We start from the raw sequence: 23,225 nt of genomic DNA on the forward strand, positions 1-23,225 counted from the left end.
AATGTATAAATTATTTTAAAAAATACCTATTAATTGCAAGTGGTCTTGCAAGATAAATTTGTAAATTAATTGTGAATATTTAAAATATATAATTGTTATGTATTATAAAATATGTACATTTGAAATTACTATATTTATTATTAAGATATATGAAACTATTGTAAAAATGTTATAGAATATATGGCTAATTAAATCAGTAAAATATAAAAAGAAAATTTAATTTATAAATTAATGAAATTATGTTGAAATAATAATTTTAAATATTTTTAAAAAATATTTTTATCAACATAAATGTTAATACAATTTTTGTTAGAAAAAATAAATTAATTAATATTAAACAAGTCATTAATAAATAAGTCATTATTAAGCAAACTAACATTTATTCTGTGCATTTGCACGAGTAATAATATAATAAACCCGTGAAAAAGTTATTACGGTAAAAATGTGATAGCATTTTTCATTTTATTTTTAACCGTTTTAAATTTAAGGGCGGGTTAACCCACAATTCGACTCAAGTATCCATTTACTCTCACATTGCAGAACGATCTCTAAAACAATTGATACAGTTTGATTCTTCAACTCATTTAGTTTCACCTCTAGAGTCCAATTCTTACCCATACTACGAGTGAAAGAAAAAATGTAAAGACTATCATTAAAATACCCCAAACGAGACTTACAATATCCATATGAATTATGTCCCTTATCTCTATAAATATGATGAAACTCTTCCATTATTGCTCACTAATAATATTTAAATCTGTAGCGCAGTGTCAAAAGAGAATTATGACCAATTAAAAACTATTGATGAACTACCGCGTTCATCAAATTTGGTGTTGAATTTAAAATATAAAGTTTTATTAGCCTATTTGATTAAAAAATTGTACTTGTTTTGTTAGGTTGCAAGTTCGAACCATAACTATAGAATTTTTAATTTTATTTTTAACCGTTTCAAGTTTTTTGGACGGGTCAACCCACAATCCGACCCAAATATCAATTTACTCTTACATTAATATCCAAATTAACCACAGCTCTCGACCTGGCAATCCGGACACTTTAAAAATTAAGCATCATTATATATATATATATTTATATATTAGTTAGTTAAAATTTGAACTTTTATTGTTAAAATCTCTCGCGTTCATCAAATTTGGTGTTAAATTTTAAATATAAAGTATTGTTAGCTTAGTTGGTTAAAATGTTGTATTTATTTTGTTAGGTTACAAGTTCGAAACATACAAATAACATTTTTAATTCTATTTTTAACCATTTTAAGTTTATGGGCGGGTCAACCGACAATCCGACCTAAGTATCCATTTAATCTCAAATAATCATCCAAATTAACCATAGCTCTCGACCCAGCAATCTAGACACTTTAAAAATTAAGCATCATTATATATATAGATTAGTTAGTTAAAAATTTGAACTTTTATTGTTAAAATGTCTCGTGTTCATCAAATCTGGTGTTGAATCTTACATATAAAGTGTTGTTAGCCTAGTTGGTTAAAAGTTTGTACTTATTTGGTTAGGTTGCAAGTTCAAAACATACAAATAACATTTTTAATTTTATTTTAACCATTTTAAGTTTATGTGCGAGTCCACCCACAATCCGACTCAAGTATCCATTTACTCTCAAATAAATATTCAAATTAACCACAGTTCTTGACTCGACAATCCGGACACTTTAAAAATTAAGCATATTTATAATGATTATTATAAAATAAATTATAAAATACAATATCATAAATAAAATCTGCAATACAAATAATGTTTAATATGTATTATAATATTAATAATATTATTCAATAATATATATTGAAAGTTGAAACAAAATACTTCTATTTATAAATATATCTATAAAAGAGTGACAACATAAATTATAAAATTTGCAACTTAAGAATAAAATATTTGATTTGTGTAATACTACGTTAGTTCATAAACACTTATTTTAATACTTTTTAAAGTTGAAAAGAGCATTTTTTTAAATCTTATTTTTTTTAGTGTAATCTTGTACTAAGACAACCACAATTGAGAGATCTAATATTTGACTTAGAGTTGCCCATCATATTGTGATGTAATAATATTCCGTTATTATCGGTCACCGAAAAATTGGTCGACATTAAACACATATTTTTTTAGTATGTTTTAAACACTGAGTGTGTATCTATTTTCTAAAATCACCATCTACTCAAATTTCTTTATCCCAAAAATTATTAATAAATTATAATTAAAATATTTTATTTATTTATTTTATAACAAAATAAGACAATCAATCCAGCAAGAAGAAAGTCAGATCCTGGACCGGGTATGGTTATTGATAATTCAAGAGCAGCTTAATTTCAAACTTTGATCTCAAAACAACAAATAATCAACAGTTTTCAAATAAAGAAACAACCAACCTATAATAGTTTTGGTTATCCATCTGTAAATCTCTCAAGTACACTCAGGAACAATCATAAGAAAAAACAAACAGTTTACTTCTTATTCTTCTTGCTGCTTTTGAAGAATAAGGCCATCTTGGGTTGCAGCTGGGTCAAGATCCCAACATCATTCTGGCAGATCATCAGTCTTCTCTGCACCTCTAATTCGCCATCAAGGAACACAATGTGAGAATCACAACATTTCCTTCTTCAAAACCCTACAAATGGAACCCTTATCTCCGCTCCTAGGATAAATTCTAAGGCATCCTCCCCGTGTTGTTTTTTCTCTGCTCAGTACATGAGAAAAGATGTTCACTTCTTCAACCACATCAATGTTTGATGTCCTAAAATTTCCACAAGATTTCGTGAAGCCAGATTCTATCCAATTCACCGACCCAAACTCCGAAACAGTTTTAGAGTTCATGTAATTGATTGCAATTTTAAAAGGTGAGACTGAAATCACTTGACGAATCAGACAGTACAGACGTGGCATACCATCTTCTTCGTCGTAGATTGCCCATATCTGCTTTGCCTTGAAGCATTTCTCAGACCTTTCATTGTCAAAGTTGTGAAAATCAGAGTCAGGAACCGTCATGTCGCATTGATGTCCTCCTCCTCACCACTGATTGAAGCTTCATTGTGCCAGAAATTGTGGCAGTGCTAGGCTGGTTAGAAACCACCACCTCTCCTTCTCCTCCTTCTCGGTTCGTTCACTGAGATCAGACAATATATTCCATGCTTCCGATAGAGGCTTAAATGCCCCCATCTGTCCCAACAGTTTTGTTGGGATAAGGGTTAAATAGACAACACATCTTCGTATACTGTTTGATGAGCCTAGCCTTAACAGTAAATAGTTTTAGACCAAAAATTGCGAATTCAGTTTCCCCTTTGAATGTTGTCTCAGATGCAACATAGACATCAAATGTAGCTTTCATTTCTTTTATACCCTCCAAATTTTGACAAAGTATTTGAGCTCTCAAATCATAGCTACTTGTGCCATTGTAGTCTTTCTCAACAAATCTTTTCTCAACCTCCTCAATTTCTGTCCTGCGAACCTCCTTTACCGCCATAGGAGCCTCCTCCCTTTCTGCCCTGCAAACCTCCTCCTCTACTTCCATTGTAGCCTTTTCCTCTATCACCCTGGTAGCCACCTCTTCCTTAATTTCCTTAATTTCTGTAGGAGACTCCTCTTCTGCCATAGGTGCTACCTCTACCTCCCTAGCAGCCTCCTCTTCCGCCATAGGAGCCACCTCTACCTCCCTAGCAGCCTCCTCTACAACCATAGGAGCCTCCTCCTTTTCCGCCCTAGTCTAGCCGCCTCCCCTTCTGTCATATGAACCTCCTTCTCTTTCGCCCTGGGAGCCACCTCTTCGTTAATTTCCATAGATCAAACAAGAACCACAAAATTGTAAATCCAATACTCAGATTAGCATCCACAAAATTGTAAATCCAATACTCAGATTAAAACTTTTGAAATAAAATGAAACATCCGAATTGCACACTGAGGCCACAGCAGATACGCAAAACTAAGCTAATAAACCTACAGTAGTTCGATGAAAACTAATTAGATATATAAGTATCACGTCTTCCTATATTAAAGTTATATGAATTTCAATCTAAATCAAATCAATGGCCTATCTGTAGCTGAAGCTCGAAATTGGTTCATGAATTGCATTTTGACATGAATTGAGAAACAAATGAAGGAAAAAAGAAGCTGACACTCACTCCGGTGTAGGAAAATTGTGTCGGTTCGCAGGACAGAAAGGGAGGAGGCTGAGAAAAGATTTGTTGAGAAAGACTACAATGGTGCAAGTAGCTATGCTTTGAGAGCTCAAATTCTTTGTCCAAGCTTGGAGGGTATAAAAGAAATGAAAGCTACATTTGATGTCTATGCTGCATCTGAGAGAAAATTCAAAGGGGAAACTGATTTCTATGCAATTTTTGGTCTAAAACCATATGTCGTTATGGCTAGGCTCATCAGACAGTTTACGGAGATTTATCGTCTGCTTAACCCTTATTGCAACAAAACTGTTGGGGGAGATGGGGGCATTTAACCTTCTCTCGGAAGCATGGAATATATTGTCCGACCTAAGTGAACGAACCTTGTACGATATCTGGAGAAATACAAGGTCAAAGGGTTTTGCCCCTATTTTGGTCTATCTTGTTTTTGTTGTCTTTCATTTATCATATATTTTCTTACGATACTCCCAAACAAGGTCGGCCTAGGGTACCCCGAGTGGCCCTGTCAATTGGTTATCCAAATAACCCATAAACATACAAGGCCTTATTCTAAATCATTTCTTTCTTTTAATGAAATTATTCTAAATATTTACTTTGTTGATGACAATTAATAAAGTCTTTTTTTTCTATGAAAGGGGTGAATCCTTTTGGAAAAAATGCACTACTTGTAACGTTCGGTATAAGTATCTCCTGAAGTACGTGAAAAAAAAACTATCCTGCAAGAATTGTCGTGGTGTTTTCATGGCAATTAACGAAGGGATAGGACCTCCAGATGGCTCGTATCCTTTTCTTGATTGTCAACATTTTTCTGCTCCTGAAAACTGCTATGCAAATCAACTTGGGACTATTATAAATATCCCAACCACAAATGGAGTCGCTGTATCTAAATCTAAGCGGAAATCGTATTCTGGATCTTCAGGGGAGGTTGTTGATACAAATATAACCATCCCTCTCGAGGCACACCCTATAGGAAATGGCAATAAAAACACGAGATCTCTTCACGAGCCTTCCAAACTGGGCAAGCCCTCAAGGAGAAAGAGTCTTGATGACACATGCGTAGAAACGTCTTAAATAATCTATCAGATATGGGACCATCAATGTCAATTTTTGACTCAAAAAAGTTATTAATTAATAGGGCATTGTCTGAATTAAGAAAGAAGTTGCCAGAGATAAGGAAAGCTGATGCTGAAGTAGCTGCACTGAAGAAAAACCTAGCAAATTTACCTCAGAAAGAAGCAGCAGCAGCAGGAAAATCAGTAGGAGAGGTGGTGGTGTCTAACAAGCCTAGTACTGCCGCAATTTCTGGCACAGTTGGACTTCAATCAGTGGTGAGGAGGAGGGCATCAATGCGCATGAAGGTTCCTATCTCTGATTTTCACAATTTTGACAATGATAGGGCTGAGCAATGCTTCAAGGCGAAGCAGATATGGGCGCTCTATGATGAAAAAGATGCTATGCCACGTCTGTACTGTCTGATTTCAGTCTCACCGTTTAAAACTGCAATTAGTTACATGAACTCCAAAACTGACGCGGAGTTCGGGTCAGTGAATTGGATAAAATCTGGCTTTACGAAATATTGTGGAAAATTTAGAACATCTTTTCTCATGTATTGAGCAGAGAAAAAATAAAACGAGGAGGATGCCTTAGAATTTATCCTAGGGGCGGGGATATATGGGCCATATACAAGAACTGGTCATCGGAATGGAACAGGGAGACCCCCTTTGAAGTTAGGCATCAATATGAGATGGTGGAAGTTATGATGGATTATGATGAAGAAGATGGGGTTTGCATGAGTCCACTGGTGAAAGTAGATGGTTACAGGACTGTGTATGGGAGGAACCCAGATAAGGGTTCCATTAGTTGGGTTTTGAAGAAGGAAAAGTTGAGATTCTCACATCGTGTTCCTTCTTGGCGAATTAGAGGTGGAGAAAGGACTGATGATCTGCCAGAATGCTGTTGGGATCTGGACCCTGCCGCCACCCAAGATGGCCTTATCCTTCAACAGCAGCAAGAACAAGAAGAAGCTGAAGCTGGGAAACATAAAGTGATATCTTAACTTACATTCCATCCCCCAATTGAAAAGATTATGAACTGTTTGTTGTTTCTTATGATTGTTTGTTCCTGACAGTGTACTTGAGTGATTACAGATGGATGGCCAAAACTATTATAGGTTGTTTCATTGTTGTTGATGATGTTTTTGATTTTGACATGTGAGAATTATTCTACATGTCAAATTAAGGTTGAACAGTGGGTTAATTTCCTTTTCCCTGTGGTTGACTTGATTTGGGATAGAAAATACAAATATGAATGAATTTATATTTTATAATTGATGTATGTTTGTCTTTATCTTTCAATGAGATTTGATCTTCACTTACAAATAATATATAGTCTTGTTTGTTGTTTCTCCGCTCCAGCTAAATGAAATTTCTTGGCAGTAAAACTAATAAATAAGAGAAATTCTCTTTCTGAGGTGTGAATGTCTTTATTCTTGAATTTCTTGATTCAAACCATATTAATTGTGTTCTCTTATATAGAGCACATTATATATAGCTTTGTTTTAATAATCATATTCAAGAGAATACTTTAAGTGTGTAAAGAGATATAATTGTGTATGTAACAACTAAACTATAAATTAACGGTTAATATTGAAAATCAAATTTTTTTTTTTATTTTGGATAGATTAATGTTTTTTTATGAACTTTTATAATTAATCATAGATTCATAATGTTTAACATAATATTATAAAACAAATAATTAGGATAATAAAAATATATAAAAAGTAGCATATTCAAAAGAAGCTAATGCATTTTTCTAATCAAAATTTATATTTTGTAATAAAATAAAATAAAATAAACAAATGAATTCAAAAATAAATCGAAATAAAACATAAATCTCTCCTCAAGGGGGGAATTTGAGGAGATGACCCTCAATAATGTCTTAAATGCGGAAAGTGCAGAATTAAAAAAAAAGCGTTGGTGACCCCTTTTATTGTTTTTAGACGAAAATGCCCCCGTTGCGTCACGCAACCTCAGTTATTTTATTTTTTTATTTTTCAAAAAATTTTAATTATGAATTTTTTTGAACGAAAATACCCCAGTTGCGTCACGCAATCGCGAGACGAAAAAAAAATAGAAAAAAAAATAAAAAAAAATCGGTTGCGTCACGCAACTGGAGTTGCGTTACGCAAGGGTATAATTGTCATTAAAAAAAGAGGGTCAACAACGCTATTTAAATTATGCACTCACACTATCCGCTATTCACCCTATTAGTGAGGTCATTTCCTCAAATTTCATTTCCCCTCACGGAAGGATAATCTATTGTGATAGTTTAAAATGAGTACATATAATGATTGATTGAACATTCTAAATTAATTTGTAAGTTTTTTAAAAACTTCACTTTGTTAATGAGAAAAAAGTTAAAAAAAATATTATTAATACCCTACTCTTTTTAACAATAATTTTTTAAGATTATCACTCCTAGTGATTCATCTGGCCTTGTTTGGTTTCTCTCAAAAGTATTCAATTATTGGGAAAAAATTAGAGCACATTGTCCCGAACTATTTCCAGTTCTTATATTAGCACATTAGCCTTTGGTACTCTAATGTCTTTTTATCGACATTTTTCGAAACGTCCAGACTCGATAATTTACGCCCTAGAACTCACTTTTCTCTCGAATCTCGAATGAGATAAGAACCAAAATAGTGAGTGCGACTATAATTAAATTTTAATTTGTCAATGTTTTGCTAAGTCTTGTGGCCTACATTTAATTGAATCTCGTAAAACGAGACGAGGAAATGACTCTCTCGAATTTGCCTAAGTGTGTGATGATAAACCACAAATAGGACTTAAACAAAATTATACTAGCTTTGACTCTTTTAAAGTTGTTACTTAATTTACTCATCGAGAAATTAGGCAGGAAAAATATTTTTTTTTAAGTCAAACACGACTTAGAAATTTCGATTTGGTCCGGTGTTTGGTTACACGTGAGAAAAGTCATCAATATTATGTCTCAAGTGCCCACCGAAATGAATGATCTCTACTACAAACGTTTTGTCATTTTTTGAAAATATGATTTTTATACTTTTATTTGATAATTTATTCAAATCATATCCACATGTCTAAGGCTCTAGCTTATTTCCTAAACTAGATTTAATTATTGTACTCATATATTCTTAAGGCATGCGTCTGGGTTCGTCATTTTGAGATATAAAAAAATAATGAATTTTAGAGAAATTCAAACGCACTTGTGAGTTGTGAATAAGAAAGGGTAGGAACCTGTAAAGATTGCAAAAATATGAGTAAGCTTTTCAAAGAATTCATATTTTAATTTATAAAAATGAAGAATTTTATTTTTTTGAAATTTTAAATGTTGGTTGAAGCTTTAATGGAGGATTGATATCCAAGCTCTCTCGCTTTTAAACTTTCCCACCCCTGAAATAAAACTCTATGATGCTTTTTTTAAATGATTCATGCAATAATATTATGAATGGATAGTCGTTTACACATAACGACAAAAACATTAAATTTATAAAAAAAAATCACACAAATATTACAAAATTAACATGTGCGGAGATCTTCCAAAAAGGAAATGAGCTCTCCAACTGAATCTATCGGCTTCCCACATCGAACATCATATAATGTTAAAATGATAGCATTGTGTTGGATCCGCAACGGTCATTTAAGATTGTTGAAATATCTACGATTTCTCTCTAACCAAATTATCCACCATTGTGGATCACACTTCTCTAAACTAAATGATTGAGTCTTCGTGAGAACAGGTGCATGAGAAGATAAGGTCCCTAGTCATGCACAAAACAATTAGGGAGTATGTTGTCAAATAAAGAGTGAAATACTTTTATTTATTACAACTTTCTTTTAAGTATAATTCAAATAATACATTAATAAATAATATGAATTAAATTTTCGTAGATAAGAAAAATTCAAAGTTTAAACTCAATTGTAGGGTGCCTCCGATTAGAGGACCTAACAAAAATAGGCGTATGCCACGTATTGCAAAGAACACACGGTATTCTTTAGTAAAATGCGAAAGAATAGTTCGCTTTGTGTTTAGTGCTTGGCTTCATAATTTTTTGTAATCACCAACTCCCCTCTTATAATAATATCAAATCCCTATTTTCACTTCATCTAACAATGTGGGACAACACACTTTTTTGTCATTATTAAGGCTAATGGTGTTTTTTCTTCTTTTATTTAAAGAATAGGATAATTCAATAATACTTTCAAGAATTTGATACTTTTAACTATATATTATTTTATCAAATGTTAATAACAAACTATTACAATGATTTATTAGTATAGCTCCAATAAAAAGAGTTTTATTTTTAACATTTGATTTTCACTAAAAACACTTTAATTTGAATTGAAGTTATTACTATGATGGTGGTTATAACTCGTACTTTCAAACAAGGTATATGACTCGCATTTGATATTTAATAAACTTATGTTATAGTCATTATGATGAATGTCTATGTACAGCTCGGGTAACTCAAAACAGTTTGCATGCGAATGGAAATAACGACGGGGAGAAATATCGTCGCTATTGAGTTCTCCGGTCGATGAAGGGACCTAACGACCGTAAACTACGTATACTTTTTTTTTCATATTATTATCATTCTAGCCGGGTAAATTTTATGGAAATAACTTATCCTGACTAGATTTTAAATCCTAGCTCGGCCCTTGGACACCTTATCAACATGACATAATGGGTAGCTCCCCATTCTTTTTCTCTCATAAAATCAATATTCCCTCAAAAGAAAAAACCCTATAAATCAAGGGAATACTTTGAAAGACCCTCATTCTCTATAAAGAACACATGCGTTCCTCGAAAAACACTCTAACAGTCGATCACAAAAAATAGCAGTTGTCCATTCATTTTCTAAAATTGATCCCACATCGCTCCTCTAACTTAAGAATGAAGTCTTTTTAAGAATGAGAGAGATGGTTATGTCTCTTCAGGGACATTCGATAAAATTTGAACGATACAGAGAAGATTAGCATGGCCCCTGCGCAAAAATGACACGCAAGAATGGTCCAAATTTTTTTTACCCTTTTTCCTCTCCGAAGCGTACGCCGGCGACCGGAGGGAAAATAATGTAGTTTTTTGATGTGTACTTTAACGGTTTGCACATAATGACATTTGTTGATTTTTTTTTCTCAAACTAATTAACTTATTAAGATGGAAAAATAAAAGACATGTTGTAGCTCCTAGTTAGTAGGGTCTTCGTCCCTTTTTCATTCGCTCCTCTATGCCCGGTCAAGGCTTCTTTGGTTTTTTCTAATTGAATTCCTTTAATTTTTCCTAATTGGATTCCTTTAATTTTCTATCACCTGTCAATGTACGTTCTTATCTTTATTGAGTATTTTTTTTGTTTGATATGTATAAACTTATAAAATCATTTTTATACAGGGTACAAAAAACGAGTACTAGTCACCAAAGTGAATAGAATGTTTGGAAACTATCCTACCATTGATGCTTATATTATATCAATGGAAAGGCCTATAACATAATTGGGGTTACATAGTATTGTTAAAAAAGTTAGTTTTTAACCAATGGATAAATATAACTTGTGTCTGTTGGATCAGATGGACAGTTGTTGTCGCACTATTAATATATTATGTTTTGTCATTATGCTTATATTATATCAATGGAAAGGCCTATAACATAACTAGGGTTACATAGTATTGTTAAAAAAGTTAGTTTTTAACCAATGGATAAATATAACTTGTGTCTGTTGGATCAGATGGACAGTTGTTGTCGCACCATTAGTAGATTATGTTTTTCCATATAATGTTACCAGGGTTTATATAAAGGTTGATTATTTAACAGAAGGATTATATTTTGAACGAATAGTTTTAAAATGCCCACATTAGTTAACGATACAATCATTTATCCATATGGGTGTAGGTTTTCTCCAATAAATTCTCCTAATCTTATTCTCCAATAATTCTAATAAAGAGTCAGACTAGAAAGTTTGTATTCAGTAATAATTATTATTTTACAAAATGATGATTTCAAAACTAAGGGTGAATGCATTTGCAGGTATCGCCTTCATCAACACTTGAATCGTCATTTGAGTCCCTCAATGTGAAGAAATTTGATATCAAGAAATGACAATCATCAAGACAAAGAGCAATAACTTTAGTTCAAATGTCTTCAAATGTTTCTTTGTAAACATTGTTTATAATATTTGGATGGAGAGGAACCGCAAACATTTTCAAGAGTTCGAAATGATGTGGAATTTTTTTGGAATGAAATTATCTTTGATGGAAACTCACTCATTCAAACGTGGAGGCAAATTCTGACTTGTGGAAAAAATTGGTTGATTTGTTAAAGATGGAGCATTGCATATGAAAAATCACCATTACTTCTGATTTCAAGCCGTTCTAAGCTTCATTATTTGTGTCATTTACTTTTGTTCTCATACCGGTTGTTTTTTCTATTTTTTATCTTGTTGGTCATTCATTTTTGGCAAATACTTGTTCTATCTGAATCCTAAACTTTTGTACTTTTTTACCCTATATGGGTATTTTTATTTAATGATATTATGTTGTTTATTAAAAAAAAGTCTTATTTAAGAAAACATTTTAGTGTTATAAACCAGTATATACAATAATTTACTAAAATAGTGTTGGAAGAAGAATGAGAACTTCTAATAATAAATCATCTTCAATGTTAATAAAATCTATTATGTAGAGATTTGACTGTTTCTATTAAATCTATGATGTAGGAAGAGATTGACCCAAAAATTACAATGTTAACAAAATCTAATAAGATAATATTAAATGTATGACTTAAATATATTGGTTGTATCAACAAGGACCAGTGGTCTAATGGTATAATAGTATCCTGTCACGGTACAGACCCGTGTTCAATTCTCGGGTGCATTTATATGGAAAAATGATGATGAAATTGACTTTTATTGGCTGATTTGGGTCTGCCATACATCATCTTCTTGGATGAAAGTGAAGCTTACTGAGTTCTTCCATTTCTTTTTGTTAAAAGCACATACTTTTCTAGGACCATCATCTCCTTATGTTATAAGTTTTATTGTTATCGCCTTCTTGTTTCTAATGGCTTACTGGGTCTGCCATACATAAAAAATGTTAAATGAGGCTAATGAGTTTTCCATTTTTTGTGTTAAATTGTTATACTTTCCTAGGACCACCATCTTCTTATGTTATAAGTTGTAGTGTTATTGCCTTCTTTTTTCCATTGGCTTACTAGGGTCTGCCATACATCATCTAATTAAGATGATAAATGAGGGTTTCCATTCATAGTTTCCTAGGACCACCCTCTCCTTGTGTTATAATTTGTGTTGTTATTGCCTTCTGGTTATATATTGATTTTTGTACCTATGTATATACATCTTTTATCCAATTTCAAAATAATCAACGTAACTCAATATCTAAGCATCTCTAAGAATTTGTATAAAATAAACTTGATAAGAAGACCATAGTAACTAGAAATCACAAATTTTTCGGATTGACTTTGTCATTTACTAATCCAAATTTCCCTTCATTTACATGTCTAACACAAAAAATTAATCATCAAAACTCCCAAAACAAAATGAGACTAAATAACCATCTTTTTGTTTTATATTGCTTTATGTTTGCATATAAAATTACTACTTTAGTTCCAAATTCCAGTGTGAGTTTTGTAAGATTATTTTTCTAAAAGATGGGGCAAATTTTATTAATCCATTTTCTTGTCGAAATTAGCCGAAGAAACGATAAAATCCATAAAAACATACATGTTCAAGTTCTAATATGGTGTGTTATAAATATTCACAACAAAAGAAAAACTCAAAAGAAAAAAAATACTAATACACTCGCATACAAAAAATAAAAAATGCACATAAACAAAATACCAATACACTCAAGTCCTAATTCAATGTAGGAACTCAAATTTTCTAAGTATATATCGGCACCGTTCAGGGTATTTCTATGTGAACAGTTCCGGTAGGATGACACCATATAGCATGAACATACAAGATAACCTAAAAGAAGCAAAACCATATAAAAACATTAAATATTATGAATGGTAAATAATTTACTTGACCAATCTTTTTAGATGGTGTTTCAATTCTTTGGAAAAACATCTCCAATCATTATATGGTTAGTTCAAATGATTGAATGATACTGTAATTATTAATCGAATAATACTGTAATTCTACGACAGAGGAAGAAGAGGTAATTGTTGTTCATCCTATAATTATTGTTCATAAAATCATCCAAAACAAAAAACAACTAGTCAGATTTAGATATGAAGACTATTTAGATCTGATTGATTCCTTGTATACTTGTAAGTGGTTCCAAACAATTTCTTTTAATGCCTGAACATCCACATGTTTAGATGTTTTGTCATAACTGACTTCAATCTTATTTACATGTTGAATTCACAATAGTTGACTTCAATCTTATTTACATGTTGAATTCACAATAGTTAATTAGTAAATACACTTAAACTATTACAACTTAACATATGATCATCAAAAGAAATATTTACAAAGAAATATTTACAATGGTATACACTTCATTTAGATCATATTCCGAAAAAAAATCATTTCTGAGAGAGTCTATGTAACAAAACACTCATTTTCAAATAGACTCGTCAATCAGATACAAAAGAAAAGAATGAAGATAAATATAGAGCCAATAAGATAAACCCTCACCCTTTACAAATACAAGATACAATCAATTAAATCCCACCTCACATCATTGTCCACGTAACATGTTTGTACCAAAAAAATTAAAAGATGTTTCCTAACAGAAAGTGAGTGATTCTATGAACAACCAAAGCTATAGAATTCTATTATACAAGTAATATAACTAACTCTATTTTTATGTTCAAAGGAAGTACTATATAAAGGGATAGTCATATAACAACAATAGGAGCTCCAAATCTATAGTTTTCTTTATTTCTGACCTTTTATTGGTAAGCAACTATATGACAATCTCTGGAATAGCATTTTACAGATCCTATGATTTGTATTATTTAAAATAATGAAACAATCAGATACTTTTTAACCAACCTAACGAGGCTGAGGAATAAGTGTGTTATTGTCCTCTACATCACTATGAACATCTTCATTGGATGCTTCAGTTAAACCTACAAACCTAGAAGAATAAAAATAATAATAAACATATGAATTATTTGAAATAGGAAAGAAATTGAGAACTGTAATTGTAATATTCCTTCCATAAGCTTATAAGGCCTACCTACTTTCTGATACTTCCAATGATCAGGACACACCCGTACATTGTGTTTTAAATTAAGCCCCAAACTCAGAAACAAATATTCCTCATATTCTCTATTCTATCTTCCACAATAGGGGTTGAAAAATAGATGATTAATTCTCCTGCAAGATTCAACCAGAATTATTGTAAAGAATCATCCTTTACTCTTTTTCAATGCTAGGACAAAAGGATATTACATAATTCTAGGCCTTGTTTGATGAAAGGTTATTTGAAAATAATACAAATATTTCCCACCATGAATTAATTCATTCAAATAATCAACCAAATACTTTATTTTTATAATCTTTTAAACATTTAACCCAAATGACATAAGTTAAGAAGGTTTGAAAGAAAACCTCATAATCACCTCCAGAAATAGGGTCTTCCCCATTCGTATCTTCATTCTCGAAACCCCATGTTGCAAAATCTTCAATTCCAGTATCATCCAACTCAGCATTATCATTGATGTTGTAAGTTTCATGAAATTCTTCATTTATACTATCAAATGAAGTAAACATAATTGGTGACCTTTGACTACTTTCATCAAATATATTCACTATGTGCTTGAGTGAGGGAGAAATCTTCTACGACATGCCTATGGAATTCACCATCCTGTCAATGCAATCTATATGGATCATAACAAGAAAATTTTCACAAAGAGATGTAAGAGTAAAGGATAACAACACATTGTAATTATTAGCATACCAATATCCAGTCAATTTTGTCCTTTATACTAAACAACTTATATTTATTTTATATTTCATTTCAGGTCCTATAAAATGAGAATAGATCCCTAGGTTATAGGCAATAAATGAATAGTGTGGAAATCTATACTCTCCTCCCTACAAAGTTCCCTTTTATATTTCCCATTGAAACAAAGTCATAATCACCATGAAATCAAAACCAACATACCTTTGGCGAAAGAAATATCAATACTATCAAATTTCTTCACATGGAGGGACTCAAATAACGATTCAAGTGTTGATGAAGGCGATACCTGCAAATGCATTCACCCTTAGTTTTGAAATCATCATTTTGTAAAACAATTATTATTACTGAATACTAACTTTCTATTCTGACTCTTTCTTAAAATTATTGCATAATAGGATTAGGAGAAGTTATCGGAAAAAACTTACACCCACATGGATAAATGATTGTATCGTTAACTAATGTGGGCATTTTAAAACTATTCGTTCAAAATATAATCCTTCTGTTAAACAATCTACCTTGATATAAACCCTGATAACATTATATGGAAAAACATAATCTACTAATGGTGCGACAACAACTGTCCATCTGATCCAACAGACACAAGTTATATTTATCCATTGGTTAAAAACTAACTTTTTTAACAATACTATGTAACCCCGGTTATGTTATAGGCCTTTCCATTGATATAATATAAGCATAATGGCAAAACATAATCTACTAATGGTGCGACAATAACTGTCCATCTAATCCAACAGACACAAGTTATATTTATCCATTGGTTAAAAACTAACTTCTTTAACAATACTATGTAACCCCAGTTATGTTATAAGCCTTTTCATTATATAATATAAGCACAAGTGGTAGAATAGTTTCCAAACATTCCATTCACTTTGGTGACTAGTACTCGTTTTCTGTACCCTGTATAAAACTGATTTTATAAGTTTATACATATCAAACAAAAAAATACTCAATAAAGACAAGAAAGTACATTGACAGGTGATAGAAAATTAAAGGAATCCAATTAGGAACAACCAAAGAAGACTTGATCGGGCATAACGATTGGGGAATTCATAACACCCTTCCTAATAAAACCTATATTAAATGTCACCATAAACAGGTAAAATTACAAGGAATTCATCCACCTTTTCCTTTCTTGTGATGATTCTCAATACCACTATACCAGCAAATACCAAACTCATATATATCCAAATTCTTCAAACATGTGCATACAACAAAGAATAAATCATTTCTTGTAGAGACGAACAATGTTAAGAGATCCTCAAAAAAGATATGTATTCTTAGACGCTAATCTAATATCAGGACTTTTGTTTGCTGTTTGATTATAAACAACTTTTGTCTCAGTTGACAGATACACTAATTTGTACGATTTATAAGCAGATGTAGAATCCAAACACACAATAATGGACATTGTTTCAGCCCTAATTTGTTGGGATTCAAATTAGTTCAAGTTGTATCCCTGTAGCTAAATCAGAATTATGTGACCACTTTCATCATCACACTATAATGTAGGAACACATATTCTTACACAAACAAACAAATAAAGGGAAAACATATTACATGTGACTTGGGAAATTAAAGGTTGCGAGCTAATCATCTGGATTTTATACAAACTATATACATGTATACATGTGAGTGCGTTTGTAAGTTGTAATTTGTATGGAGAGTACAACGGCTCACTCATAAAGATGGTTCAACTAAATAAGTCAAATATATACTCTAATTCATCCTTAAAACAAAGAAGTATAACCATTTCTCACTCATAAAGATGGTTTAATCATCTAGTGCAGCGATAACAACCTAGCATCAAAATCCAACTGAAAATAACTGAGAAATCCAAAACACTACATCAAGGGGAAAACTATGATCTAGACATGAAAAATAAAACCAGTGACCTAAATAAATCGCATATAAACCTCGTTGCATTCTTAAAACAGATAAGTAGAACCATTTATCACTCAAAAGACTTCCAAGACCCGAAGATGAAGGAAAACCCTAATGGTCGGAGAAGAATGTTACTAACCTCGTGGGTGCAACAATCTGGCTGCGGAGAGTCAATGAATGATAGTGCAGATGAAGGAAAGCCCTAATGGTTGAAGAATAATGTAACTAACCTCGTGCGCACGACAATCTGGCTGCAGAGAGTAAAAGGTTGATAGCACGGAAATCTGGCTGTAGAGTAAAAGGATGATAGTCTGATTAACAGGAAGAAGGATTTTTTAGGTTAGAAAGAATTGGTCAGCGTAGAAAAAAATGAGTTAGGCTTGATAATTAAAAACTGATTCTAGTTTTAAAATATATATATATATATATAAGTTAAAATTCTATTATTAAATATAATATAATGTTTAATTTATTTATTTTTGGTTTATATTATTTTTTACTTTTAATTTAATTCATTTTAAATATTTAAATAAAAGACAGATGTTAATAAAAAAAATTAATAATGTTATAAAAATTTTAAATTTTATTAACTAAATTTTAGTGTAAATAAAATTTTAAGTCAAATTTTATTTTAAAATTTTAAAATAGTGAAATAAAATATTTATAAAGTTTAAAAATAAAACATAAAAAATATTAAATTTATAATAGTTAAATTTTAAGATTTTTAACAAAGTTTGTATATATAAAAAAATAAAGGTGGTTGTAAAGTATAAATGTGGCAAAAGTTTTTACTTTTTTAATTTTTACCCACGACTTAATAAGCGTTGGCATATAAAGGTGGCTGAAAGTATATTTTGTTGTAGTGCATTTTCGAGAAAATAAACAATGGTCTATAAATATAATAGAATTATTTTATTATTATTTACGGATAATAGTGTAATCAATAGCGCAGAGTCAAAAGAGAATTATAACCAATTAAACATACTTTATGAGCAATGCTTTTATGCGGTGCTAACGATTTAATAATTATCTTTGTAGTTCCAGAATATTTCAGTTTATGTTCGAAGTGTCTATCTAAGCGAATAAATGGACTTTTTCATCTTTTGACAAAGACTTGTGACATCTGTTATGTCAATGACACTACTTCGTTTCGTTTTATCTAATCACTTTTTTTTTTGTCAAAGTTGTTTTTCTATTCAAAATATATATTCTAAAAAATGGTTTTTTAATTACAATATTGATTTAGGACCCTCAATTCTCTTTTCTATAATCACTTTTAATACTTGTTCCGGAACAATAGGACAATTATGTTATTACCAAACTTGTTGAAGAGATGAAATAAAACCAAGTTATATCTTTTTTAATGAGAGGTTGAATCGAACTACGAATTGAATCAGTTTCTAGTCAACAAAGAGCACAATGCAAATAGTTTATGCAAATTCAACATCGGTTGGTAAACGTGATTTTAAAAAAATCTATTAGATCGTGTTCTTTCTCTGCTTGTGTTTTTGTTTTTGAACCTATGTGGGACTTCTTTACATTATTTCACAATTATTAATTATTAACCACTCTTTTGTCATAAAATAAATTAATGAAAATTATAATAATATTATATATTTAAATTTAACTTATTGTAAAACTAATAATTTTTAATCAATATTCAATTTTTTTTTCAAGTATCTTATATAAGAGTTATAATATGATTAAATTGAGTTATACAAATACCTTACTTTGCTGTTCTAGGATATGATTAAATTAAGTTATAAAATCTATATTTGTAAACACAACTATAATCTTATCAAATCAAGTTTTGGAATATTTATATATTTTTTTAATTTAGCAGAGTTTAAATTTTACATTTTTTTTATTGACGAAAATTTAATTCATGTTATTTATTAATGTATTGTTTGAATTATACTTTATTTTATTTTTTGTAATAAATAAAAGTATTTCACTCTTTATTTGGCATACTTCCTTTGAATTGTAATCCTTCAAAATTATTTTTGTTTAGATGCGCAGATTAATTTTTTACATCATAGTTAATTGTGTTCAAAATCAAATTCTTACATCCTAATTGTTTTATGCATGACAAGGGACCTTATCTTCTCTTGCCCCGCTCTTGAGAAGTCATTTAGTTAGAGGAGCGAATAAAAAAGGTACAAAGGCCCTACTAACTAGAAGCCACAACATGTCTTCTATTTTTTTCATTTTAATAAGTTATTTATTCTGAGAAAAAAATCAAAATTAAAGTGTTTTTAGTGAAAATCAAATATTTAAAATAAAACTCTTTTTATTGGAGCTAAACTAATAAATCATTGTAATAGTTTTGTTATTAATATTTATATATAAGTTTGATAAAATAATATACTTAAAAGTATCAAATTTTTAAAAATATTATTGAATTATCCTATTCTTTAAATAAAAGAAGAAAAAACCATTATGCTCAATAATGGAAAAAAAAGTGTGATGTCCCACATTGTTAGATGAAGTGAAAATAAGGATCCGATATTATTATTAGAGGGGAGTTGGTGATAAGAAAAAATTATGAAGCCAAGCACTGAACACAAAGCGAACTATTCTTTCGCCTTTTACTAAAGAATACCGTGTGTTCTTTGCAATATGTGGCATACGCCTATTTTTGTTGGGTCCTCTAATCGGAGGCACCATATAATTGAGTTTAAACTTTGAATTTTTCTTATCTACGAATTTTTTTCATAATATTTATTAATGTATTATTTGAATTATACATCAAAAAAATTGTAATAAATAAAATTATTTCACTCTTTATCCGACAACATACTCCCTTTTAATTGTAATCCTTCAAAATTATTTTCGTTTAGATGCGCAGATTAATTTTTTACACCATAGTTAATTCTTTCTTACATTCTAATTATTCTATGCATGAAAAGGGACTTTATCTTCTCTTGCCCCCGCTCTCGAGAAGACTCAATCATTTAGTTAGACGAGCGAATAAAAAAGGGACGAAGACCCTACTAACTAGGAGCCCATGTCTTTTATTTTTCCATCTTAATAAGTTAGTTAGTTTGAGATAAAAATCAACAAATGTCATTGTGTGCAAACCGGTAATGTACACAATAAAAAACTACACTATTTTCCCTCCGGTCGCCGGCGTACGCTTCGGCGAGGAAAAAGGGTAAAAAAAATTTGGACCATTTCTCGATTTGTGTGTGTCATTCTTACGCAGGGGCCATGCTAATTTTCTCTGTATCGTTCAAATTTTATCGAATGTCCCCAAAGGGACATAACCATCTCATTCTTAAAAAGACTTCATTCTTAAGTTAGAGGAGCGATGCGGGATCAATTTTAGAAAATGAATGGACAACTGCTATTTGTTGTGATCGACTACTAGAGTATTTTTCGAGGAACGCATGTGTTCTATATAGAGAATGAGGGTCTTTCAAAGTATGCCCTCGATTTATAGGGTTTTTTCTTTTGAAGGAATATTGATTTTATGAGAGAAAAAGAATGGGGAGCTACCAATTATGTAATGTTGATAAGGTGTCCAAGGGCAGAGCTAGGATTTAAAACTAGTCGGGCTAAGTTATTTCCATAAAATTTACACGGCTAGAATGATAATAATATGAAAAAAAATATACATAGTTTACGGTTAATAGGTTCCTTCATCGACCAGATAACTCAATAGCGACGATATTTCTCCCCGTCGTTATTTCCATTCGCATACAAACTGTTTTGAGTTACCCGAGCTGTACATAGACACTCCCTTGAAGGTGTCGATGCCTCTGTTAATCTAAGTAACATTCGTCATAATGACTATAACATAAGTTTATTAAATATCAAATACGAGTCATATACCTTGTTTGAAAGTACGAGTTATAACCACTATCATAGTAATAACTTCAATCCAAATTAAAGCGTTTTTAGTGAAAATCAAATGTTAAAAATAAAACTCTTTTTATTGGAGCTATACTAATAAATCATTGTAATAGTTTGTTATTAACCTTTGATAAAATAATATATAGTTAAAAGTACCAAATTCTTAAAAGTATTATTGAATTATCCTATTCTTTAAATAAAAGAAGAAAACACACCATTAGCCTCAATAATGACAAAAAAGTGTGTTTTCCCACATTGTTAGATGAAGTGAAAATAGAGATTCGATATTATTATAAGAGGGGAGTTGGTGATTTCAAAAAATTACGAAGACAAGCACTAAACACAAAACGAATTATTCTTTCGCCTTTTACTAAAGAATACCGTGTGTTCTTTGCAATACGTGGCATACACCTATTTTTGTTAGGTCCTCTAATCGGAGGCACCCTACAATTGAGTTTAAACTTTGAATTTTTCTTATCTACGAAAATTTAATTCATATTATTTATTAATGTATTATTTGAATTATACTTAAAAAAAGTTGTAATAAATAAAAGTATTTCACTCTTTATCTGACAACATACTGCCTAATTGTTTTGTGCATGACTAGGGAACTTATCTTCTCTTGCACCTTCTCTCACGAAGACTCAATCATTTAGTTAGAGAAGTGTGATCCACAATGGTATTCTAACTGATGATAAATACATACGTAAGTGTCTTATCTTAGTTAGTCGATGTAGTATGTGTCTTAAGGAGGTGGAGACGATGTAGTATGTGTCGCTGGTATTTAGTGTATTATTTGGAGTATTACTGGTATTTTTTGAGTTATGTCGGGAATCATTGGTGCGTATTGAGAATCGTGGATTGAGGTAGCTAGAATTTGTGGGTTTGAAACAATGAAGTTATATCTCTATTATTTTCTGGTGGATAATTTGGTGGATAATTTGGTTAGAGAGAAATCGTAGATCTTTCAACAATCTTAAATGACCGTTGCGGATCCAACACAATGTTATCATCCTAACATTATATGATGTTCGATGTGGGAAGCCGGTAGATTCAGTCGGAGAGCTCATTTCCTTTTTGGAAGATCTCCGCACATGTTAATTTTGTAATATTTGTGTGACTTTTTTTTTATAAATTTAAAGTTTTTGTAGTTATGTGTAAACCACTATCCATTCATAATATTATTGCATGAATCATTTAAAAAAAGCATCATAGAGTTTTATTTCAGGGGTGGGAAAGTTTAAAAGCGAGAGAGCTTGGATATCAATTCTCCATTAAAGCTTCAACCAACATTTTGATATTTTTTTTTTCAGGTGGAGTAAAGCAGGACAAGCACCCAGAAAGATTTAAAAATCTTCTAGGAAGCATTCCCGATCAATTGTAAATGTCCATCTTCTTGTAATTGACTTTATAAACTAAACTAGATTTTTTAGCATTTAAATTTTGAGCTTTGTTTATATTGCTTCATTCTTCAGTATCATGTTATAGAAATGTTATGATTGATTTAGAATTCTCATTTAGCTATTTGATTCGAGTTCTAAATGTTATGCTTGCATGAAGTTCATACATGTACTAGAGATCAATTTGGCAAAGAGCCAAATCGATTTTGGTTTGATTTGAACAATGCACTTTTTCTGGTGACGGGCGTGTCTTCTCCGACAAGGCTCTGACCATACCCATACAAGATGAATGACGTCTTCGCTTAGTCTAGGAATGTTTAGTATGTTGTGAAGAAGACTTCTAGTCATTTAGATTGAAGTTCAGCTAGCAAGAAAACAAATAAAAAAAAGAGGAAAACAGTAAGTTCGATATTTTCTTTGGTCTGGTTCGGTTTTGAGTTATTTAAATAATCAAAAAAATCAAACATTATTTTACTCCCTTCTCATTTATCAATTCATTAACTAAAATATTAAAATATTATATATTTAAAATTATGATTATTTATTTTTACTTATATATATCAGTATCATTAAGGTTTTTATCCAAAAAATCATAATCACCTTAAAATTATCATCAATCGTTATTTTCTCTCTCAAAATTTCAAACAATCCTTACCGAAAAGCCCTTTGTTTTTTACGTTCCCCTTGAGGAAAGAGAAGATCATTGAACCCACAGAAGCAGTCCACAATTGCGGTTCACCCTTGACCCGCGACCCTTCCTACTATATGCCTAGTGACCCGTGTCCATGCACCCGAACCAACAATCAAATCAGTGACTCGTACCCATACGTCCAGAGTCGGCCGTGGGGTAAAACAACCTATGCAGTTACTTAGGGCTCACTTTTATGTGGCCCCAAAATTTTCAAATATAATAGTATAATTAATTATATATTATATTATTAATA

At 31.1% G+C, this 23,225-nt stretch overlaps 4 non-coding genes and 3 pseudogenes across 4 annotated transcripts; 4 read left to right on the forward strand and 3 right to left on the reverse strand.

Moving 5' to 3' along the window:
- Window positions 1-5,611: 5,611 nt before the first annotated feature.
- Window positions 5,612-6,213, forward strand: LOC124930967 (annotated as a pseudogene).
- Window positions 6,214-9,121: 2,908 nt separating this feature from the next.
- On the reverse strand, window positions 9,122-9,236 carry LOC124922936. The gene has a single exon (XR_007097982.1). It is a non-coding gene; the product is annotated as a U5 spliceosomal RNA (small nuclear RNA).
- An 886-nt stretch (window positions 9,237-10,122) lies between these two features.
- On the forward strand, window positions 10,123-10,218 carry LOC124923047 (annotated as a pseudogene).
- Window positions 10,219-13,107: 2,889 nt separating this feature from the next.
- Window positions 13,108-23,225, reverse strand: part of LOC124931064 — a 60,680-nt pseudogene continuing 50,562 nt past the window's right edge.
- LOC124922871 lies at window positions 19,574-19,690 on the forward strand. Its single transcript, XR_007097922.1, has one exon. It is a non-coding gene; the product is annotated as a U5 spliceosomal RNA (small nuclear RNA).
- Window positions 20,186-20,288, reverse strand: LOC124923028. Its single transcript, XR_007098068.1, has one exon. It is a non-coding gene; the product is annotated as a U6 spliceosomal RNA (small nuclear RNA).
- Window positions 21,209-21,323, forward strand: LOC124922925. The gene has a single exon (XR_007097971.1). It is a non-coding gene; the product is annotated as a U5 spliceosomal RNA (small nuclear RNA).

Source organism: Impatiens glandulifera, chromosome 1 (genome assembly GCF_907164915.1).
Source record: "Impatiens glandulifera chromosome 1, dImpGla2.1, whole genome shotgun sequence".
Taxonomy (NCBI): Eukaryota; Viridiplantae; Streptophyta; class Magnoliopsida; order Ericales; family Balsaminaceae; genus Impatiens; species Impatiens glandulifera.